Raw genomic sequence first — 8949 nt, forward strand, 5'->3', positions numbered from 1 at the left:
TGGGCGCCTCGCGTTTTTGAAGGAGCGCTGCGAGCGCGTGAAGTTGAAAAAAAGTCCACTCTGAGCGGAAAAGCATGCAACATCATCGCGCTTATGTTCTGTTGTCCAAACGAATGAAGGAAGAGGCGGGCCTTCCGTTGGGTTGACCGTTACATTGATTTGACTGACAGTACAGGTGATTCGATTTTTGAATGAATAAACGCCGACCAAAAAAGGGAGTGCAGTGCGCCTAAAGCTGTTTTCCAGAAAGCAGTTTATTGTATAAAGTGCTATTTCAGGTAACGTCACTGAACTGCAGAGCTGGTGCATCCATATCCACATCGCTATTATCTTTCGTTCTCCTGCCACCGCTGTCAGTTTTGGAGTGTGTTTATTTTGTTACTGAGAGGAAAGCGTGCAGGACATTCTATCGAAACGCTTCTCAGCAGCGCGGGTGACGTCAGGATGTTAAGCGAGCTCTGTTTCAGTGTGTTTCCCGAGTATTAGATTATAACTTGGCCTATTTTGCAATCAGAATGATTCTTGTCGATTTCCTTAGTGGCTTCTTTATAGCTGAAGCCATCATGAGTCCACACTTCAGCTCTGTGTACTGCAGGAGCGAATAATGCTATCGTCTTCAGAGCTGGGTTTGCTAATCTAAACACTAGCGATGCACTTTCACCTTGCGCTTCTCCGGCTCCGCGTCAGTTATACATTCTGAGATAACACTGCCATCTAGCGGTTGGGTGTTATACAGTCTGTGGTTTAAACCGAACACAAAGCCACGAATCTTGGATGTAAATATATAAATATCGATACGGCGTTTTTGAGAATCGATACAGTATCGCCAAACATAATATCGCGATATTCACGTGTATCGATATTTTCTTACACCCCTAGCAGGTTTGGGACATCATGAGGGAGAGTAAATGATGACATGACATACATTTTTGGGTGAACTATCCACTTAAAGTGCACCAATACAGGCTACTAAAGAGTTCTTTAGAAATAAATAAAATAATCAAATGTAAAATAATATAATTTTTGCTCCGTTGCAAGTTTACATACTTGATTGTGTATTGTTGAGCTGCTGTCATTGTTTCATTGTCACTCTTATATTGCCAAGTTCATAAATTATTTTCAAAAACGGATTCAAAACTGATTTGGAAAAAAAAAACACACAAAATAACTTATTTTCAATATAAAAAGTGATTGTGGACTGGATATTTCTTGACCTTTTATCACAGGCTCTGATGCGATGTTAGTTTGTGTGCAGCATCAGATTTACATGTTTTTTCTCCCTCATTTATATGCAGTTAATATACTCTATACAAAAGCCATATATATATATATATATATATATATATATATATATATATATATATATATATATATATATATATATATATATATATATATATATATATATATATATATATATACCACTGATGTCTCATATGGACTACTTTGATGATGTGTTTATTCCCTGTCTGGACATGGACAGAATAGTGTGCGTACTATATAACCAGTATAACAATGACTCTGCAGCCATATCACCCTGTAGCCCAAGACTGGTTTCCCACTGAAGCTAAGCAGGGCTGAGCCTGGTCAGTACCTGGATGGGAGACCAACTGGGAAAACCTGGAGCTGCTGGTAGAGGTGTTAGTGAGGCCAGCAGGGGGCGCTCACCCTGTGGTCTGTGTGGGTCCTAACGCCCCAGTGTAGTGATGGTGTTAGTGAGGCCAGCAGGGGGTGCTCACCCTGTGGTCTGTGTGGGTCCTAACGCCCCAGTATAGTGATGGTGTTAGTGAGGCCAGCAGGGGGCGCTCACCCTGTGGTCTGTGTGGGTCCTAACGCCCCAGTGTAGTGATGGTGTTAGTGAGGCCAGCAGGGGGCGCTCACCCTGTGGTCTGTGTGGGTCCTAACGCCCCAGTATAGTGATGGTGTTAGTGAGGCCAGCAGGGGGCGCTCACCCTGTGGTGTGTGTGGGTCCTAACGCCCCAGTATAGTGATGGTGTTAGTGAGGCCAGCAGGGGGCGCTCACCCTGTGGTCTGTGTGGGTCCTAATGCCCCAGTATAGTGATGGTGTTAGTGAGGCCAGCAGGGGGTGCTCACCCTGTGGTCTGTGTGGGTCCTAACGCCCCAGTATAGTGATGGTGTTAGTGAGGCCAGCAGGGGGCGCTCACCCTGTGGTCTGTGTGGGTCCTAACGCCCCAGTATAGTGATGGTGTTAGTGAGGCCAGCAGGGGGCGCTCACCCTGTGGTCTGTGTGGGTCCTAACGCCCCAGTGTAGTGATGGTGTTAGTGAGGCCAGCAGGGGGCGCTCACCCTGTGGTCTGTGTGGGTCCTAACGCCCCAGTGTAGTGATGGTGTTAGTGAGGCCAGCAGGGGGCGCTCACCCTGTGGTCTGTGTGGGTCCTAACGCCCCAGTATAGTGATGGTGTTAGTGAGGCCAGCAGGGCCTAACGCTCACCCTGTGGTCTGTGTGTGTCCTAACGCCCCAGTATAGTGTTGGTGTTAGTGAGGCCAGCAGGGGGCGCTCACCCTGTGGTCTGTGTGGGTCCTAACGCCCCAGTATAGTGATGGTGTTAGTGAGGCCAGCAGGGGGCGCTCACCCTGTGGTCTGTGTGGGTCCTAACGCCCCAGTGTAGTGATGGTGTTAGTGAGGCCAGCAGGGGGCGCTCACCCTGTGGTCTGTGTGGGTCCTAACGCCCCAGTATAGTGATGGTGTTAGTGAGGCCAGCAGGGGGCGCTCACCCTGTGGTGTGTGTGGGTCCTAATGCCCCAGCATAGTGATGGTGTTAGTGAGGCCAGCAGGGGGCGCTCACCCTGTGGTCTGTGTGGGTCCTAATGCCCCAGTATAGTGATGGTGTTAGTGAGGCCAGCAGGGGCGCTCACCCTGTGGTCTGTGTGGGTCCTAACGCCCCAGTATAGTGATGGTGTTAGTGAGGCCAGCAGGGGGCGCTCACCCTGTGGTCTGTGTGGGTCCTAACGCCCCAGTATAGTGATGGTGTTAGTGAGGCCAGCAGGGGGCGCTCACCCTGTGGTCTGTGTGGGTCCTAACGCCCCAGTGTAGTGATGGTGTTAGTGAGGCCAGCAGGGGGCGCTCACCCTGTGGTCTGTGTGGGTCCTAACGCCCCAGTGTAGTGATGGTGTTAGTGAGGCCAGCAGGGGGCGCTCACCCTGTGGTCTGTGTGGGTCCTAACGCCCCAGTATAGTGATGGTGTTAGTGAGGCCAGCAGGGGGCGCTCACCCTGTGGTCTGTGTGTGTCCTAACGCCCCAGTATAGTGTTGGTGTTAGTGAGGCCAGCAGGGGGCGCTCACCCTGTGGTCTGTGTGGGTCCTAACGCCCCAGTATAGTGATGGTGTTAGTGAGGCCAGCAGGGGGCGCTCACCCTGTGGTCTGTGTGTGTCCTAACGCCCCAGTATAGTGATGGTGTTAGTGAGGCCAGCAGGGGGCGCTCACCCTGTGGTCTGTGTGGGTCCTAACGCCCCAGTGTAGTGATGGTGTTAGTGAGGCCAGCAGGGGGCGCTCACCCTGTGGTCTGTGTGGGTCCTAACGCCCCAGTATAGTGATGGTGTTAGTGAGGCCAGCAGGGAGCGCTCACCCTGTGGTCTGTGTGTGTCCTAACGCCCCAGTATAGTGATGGTGTTAGTGAGGCCAGCAGGGGGCGCTCACCCTGTGGTCTGTGTGGGTCCTAACGCCCCAGTATAGTGATGGTGTTAGTGAGGCCAGCAGGGGGCGCTCACCCTGTGGTCTGTGTGGGTCCTAACGCCCCAGTATAGTGATGGTGTTAGTGAGGCCAGCAGGGGGCGCTCACCCTGTGGTCTGTGTGTGTCCTAACGCCCCAGTATAGTGTTGGTGTTAGTGAGGCCAGCAGGGGGCGCTCACCCTGTGGTCTGTGTGGGTCCTAACGCCCCAGTATAGTGATGGTGTTAGTGAGGCCAGCAGGGGGCGCTCACCCTGTGGTCTGTGTGTGTCCTAACGCCCCAGTATAGTGATGGTGTTAGTGAGGCCAGCAGGGGGCGCTCACCCTGTGGTCTGTGTGGGTCCTAACGCCCCAGTGTAGTGATGGTGTTAGTGAGGCCAGCAGGGGGCGCTCACCCTGTGGTCTGTGTGGGTCCTAACGCCCCAGTATAGTGATGGTGTTAGTGAGGCCAGCAGGGGGCGCTCACCCTGTGGTCTGTGTGTGTCCTAACGCCCCAGTATAGTGATGGTGTTAGTGAGGCCAGCAGGGGGCGCTCACCCTGTGGTCTGTGTGGGTCCTAACGCCCCAGTATAGTGATGGTGTTAGTGAGGCCAGCAGGGGGCGCTCACCCTGTGGTCTGTGTGTGTCCTAACGCCCCAGTATAGTGATGGTGTTAGTGAGGCCAGCAGGGGGCGCTAACCCTGTGGTGTGTGTGGGTCCTAACGCCCCAGTATAGTGATGGTGTTAGTGAGGCCAGCAGGGGGCGCTCACCCTGTGGTCTGTGTGTGTCCTAACGCCCCAGTATAGTGATGGTGTTAGTGAGGCCAGCAGGGGGCGCTCACCCTGTGGTCTGTGTGGGTCCTAACGCCCCAGTATAGTGATGGTGTTAGTGAGGCCAGCAGGGGGCGCTCATCCTGTGGTCTGTGTGTGTCCTAACGCCCCAGTATAGTGATGGTGTTAGTGAGGCCAGCAGGGGGCGCTCACCCTGTGGTCTGTGTGGGTCCTAACGCCCCAGTATAGTGATGGTGTTAGTGAGGCCAGCAGGGGGCGCTCACCCTGTGGTCTGTGTGGGTCCTAACGCCCCAGTATAGTGATGGTGTTAGTGAGGCCAGCAGGGGGCGCTCACCCTGTGGTCTGTGTGGGTCCTAACGCCCCAGTGTAGTGATGGTGTTAGTGAGGCCAGCAGGGGGCGCTCACCCTGTGGTCTGTGTGGGTCCTAACGCCCCAGTGTAGTGATGGTGTTAGTGAGGCCAGCAGGGGGCTCTCACCCTGTGGTCTGTGTGGGTCCTAACGCCCCAGTGTAGTGATGGTGTTAGTGAGGCCAGCAGGGGGCGCTCACCCTGTGGTCTGTGTGGGTCCTAACGCCCCAGTATAGTGATGGTGTTAGTGAGGCCAGCAGGGGGCGCTCACCCTGTGGTCTGTGTGGGTCCTAACGCCCCAGTGTAGTGATGGTGTTAGTGAGGCCAGCAGGGGGCGCTCACCCTGTGGTCTGTGTGGGTCCTAACGCCCCAGTGTAGTGATGGTGTTAGTGAGGCCAGCAGGGGGCGCTCACCCTGTGGTCTGTGTGTGTCCTAACGCCCCAGTATAGTGATGGTGTTAGTGAGGCCAGCAGGGGGCGCTCACCCTGTGGTCTGTGTGGGTCCTAACGCCCCAGTATAGTGATGGTGTTAGTGAGGCCAGCAGGGGGCGCTCACCCTGTGGTCTGTGTGTGTCCTAACGCCCCAGTATAGTGATGGTGTTAGTGAGGCCAGCAGGGGGCGCTCACCCTGTGGTCTGTGTGGGTCCTAACGTCCCAGTATAGTGATGGTGTTAGTGAGGCCAGCAGGGGGCGCTCACCCTGTGGTCTGTGTGGGTCCTAACGCCCCAGTATAGTGATGGTGTTAGTGAGGCCAGCAGGGGGCGCTCACCCTGGGGTCTGTGTGGGTCCTAACACCCCAGTATAGTGATGGGGACACTATACTGACAAAGAGCACCGTCCTTCGGATGAGACGTTAAGCCGAGGTCCTGACTCTCTGTGGTCATTGAAAATCCCAGGATGTCCTTCGATAAAGAGTAGGGGTGTAACCCCGGCATCCTGGCCAAATTTACCCATTGGCCCCTGTCCATCATGGCCTCCTAATCATCCCCCTCTCCTGATTGGCTTCATCACTCGGTCTCCTCTCCACCAATCAGCTGGTGTGTGGTGAGCGTTCTGGCGCAATATGGCTGCCGTTGCATCATCAGGTGGTGCTGCACATTGGTGATGGTTGAGGAGATTCCCCCTTCAATGTAAAGCGCTTTGAGTGCCTAGAAAAGCACCATATAAATGTAATGAATTATTATTATTATATATACATATATACACAGTCCTATCTAAAGGCTTAATGGTGCCAACAGGTTATCAACTGTAAAAATTACATATTTTACCTCTTCTCAAAAGGGAAAACCACCAACAACCAAGAATTTGTGATTATATGGTGTCATGGTGGCTTTCCTCCGCTACTGTCAATGGTGATAATTAATTATATATTCCAATCAAAAAATGAGGCTATAATGGAAGTCAATGCGGCAAAAACAGCCACAAACTGTCAATGAGGGAGGAAAAATATTGATCCTGTACAAAAGTTAACAATGCATCAAAGCTAAAGTTGTTACTAATCGTTGGCATGCCCAATACTGTGATTAGAGGTAAAAAAAAAAAAAAAAAAGTCATTTTGTGTGTGTGTGCGCGTTTTTTTTTGTTGTTAGTTTTGAAAATCATTTATGAACTTGAAAATGAAAGAGTATTTTGTTTTATTATTATTTTGGTACTGGATAATTTGAACTGAAGAGCGTCATAAATGAATAGACGTATTAATAAACTATGGTGCATTTCCATACTCAGTAATAAATAATAGACTATATAATCTGGGCAAACCTGGTGGGATGTCCCCACTAAAGCTGAGACCAAACCTACACCCTTGGTTTTATTCCTCTATATTGACTCTTGTCAGGTAAATTCACTGTTAGATGAGATGGACTGCACTCGATCGACTCCAAACACTTCATGCTGAGGAAATCTGCTGGTTAAAGCCGTGGAAATGCAACAAGAACAGCAAAAACATGTTCACTGACAGAATGCGAGATTAGAATACAATTTTACTATTTTAATAGGAATATATATATTTTTAAATAAAGATATTTTATATTTAGTCTGAGAGCGTATGCAAGTGTATGCACACTATACTGTCCATGTCCATGATACGATTGCATTGCAGTTGAGGCCCCGTCCACAGACCTGAAACCGCAAGCCCGTTGTACGTGGCACCCCAGCCGGTGGATGAGGCATCCGTGGAGACAATCGCATGCCTGGATACCTGTTCTAGGGGCACCCCCGCCCGTAGACATACAGGGTCCGACCACAGGCTGAAGGTTTGGCGGCACCTCGGTGTGACTGAGACACGGAGGGACCCGCTGTGCCACGCCCACCTCGGGACTCGGTCTGATTCGCATAGCCGAGTCTGATGGTGCGGATGAGCCAGCGGGACGGGCTGGGGAGCGTTAGCCAGGCCCCCAGCAACCGAACCAGCGTGACCGACGGCACCACAGACGTACCCGCAGCGGGGCAGCGCAGCGGCATGCAGGGACCCGGACGGCATGGTGGCGGCCCGCGGCGGGGTCTGCGTGCTCGTGGCAACACTTACCTGCTTCAACGCTCCCATGCCTTGTCACCCTCAAACGCCTCTCCAATCGCCAGCAGGGGGCGTGCGGAACGCCCACAAGCGGCCTCCCCACTGTACCGCGAGCCCCCTGCTGGCGATTGGAGAGACGTTTGAGGGTGACAAGGCATGGGAGCGTTGAACACCGCCAAGCGCGCTCTATTGGCACCCAGAGATTTTGGAAACTGCTCTTTTTGTGAAGTTTTGGGAACCACTGACGCTGGGGCCAGTGGCGGAACAGATATTAAACACACAAACAATCCCCCGGCCCTCCTCCGGGGGGAGGAAGTGGTGAGATGTTCTGCTTAAAGTGTCATTCAGTCTACATTCTAGACTTGTCTTTTTTCGTCAGCGATATTACATGTTTATATAACGTTAGTCACAATGTAGGCTAAGGTTACGCAGTGACTGTGTTGTAGCCTAATCTGAAATACAAATAGGCAAAAACATCAGAGGAAACACCATACTTCAGCTCTCAAAAATATAAATATATAACTTATATGTTTACTAAATGAATAGACTTGTCAAATGACTGTCGTTTTAACTTATATGGTGGAAAAGGTGACGTTTGCTAGAAGGATCGAGTGAACGATCTGTAAGCGAAGTATCTACGGTTGTATTTTGTAATAATATTCCCCTTTGTCATCAGACACACTATTTAGTTTGGTATGGTACTGGTGTTTCCTATTGTTACTGTAAGCATCTCGCGTTATCTAGACAATGCTGTCTCTCTAAGAAACTTTCAGTTTAGTCAGAAATTGTTTAAACAGTCAATAAGTGGATAAACCGCTGCTCACTGCTGCAGGAATACAGTCGCCCCTTTCTTCAGTTTAAGACGCTGAGTGAAGTTTGCTTGAAATGGGCCGAACAAACGAAGGATCTTGAATTAAATTGCTGTGGTATCGGATTATAAACATCAACCATGACTGCTGACATGTTTTATCTGTGGGAAGAGGAGAAAAGTCCTCCCGTCCCCTGCACAGCCTGAACATGAAGTGTGTCATGAGAGCTGTTTTTGCTCTCCTCGAGTGTGTTGTTTATCTGCAGTCCCGATGATTCGCTCCGTCAGTTCCGCCTGATAATGAACATGTTTGGACAGATGCAAATGTTGGGGGCGTGCATATAAATGATCCCCAACGCGTGCGTCACGGTTGGCGTTATGTTGAGGAGCACTGTTTTTTCCGTGGTGTTTTTGATTCATGAGATTTACATCAGAAGGAGGAGGCGATGGTGTCTGAGACTCACAGTATGTGATGTCCATGAACTGAACTCTTATTATTTCACTATGGCAAGGGTAATTCAGTTTTTCATTCTAGAGAACCTTTAAACACATTTTTACTATAGTAAAACCATGGTTAATTTCCGTAAGGCATAGCTGTCATCTTTCTTTTTTCAAATTCAGGAATGAAATAAATAAAAATAAACTATATCTTAAAAGAAGATTTCTCTGTCCGAGTTTATTTATGCATTACAAATCATTTGAATAATAATTACTCTAACCAGATTTGTTACTCTTCACTTATTGGTTGTAAAGTATATCAATATATATATTATATAGTATATTAAACTTCTCAAGAGCAAAATAAAAAAGACAAATATGTGTA

This window comes from Pseudorasbora parva, chromosome 5 (assembly GCF_024679245.1).
Source record: "Pseudorasbora parva isolate DD20220531a chromosome 5, ASM2467924v1, whole genome shotgun sequence".
Lineage (NCBI taxonomy): Eukaryota > Metazoa > Chordata > Actinopteri > Cypriniformes > Gobionidae > Pseudorasbora > Pseudorasbora parva.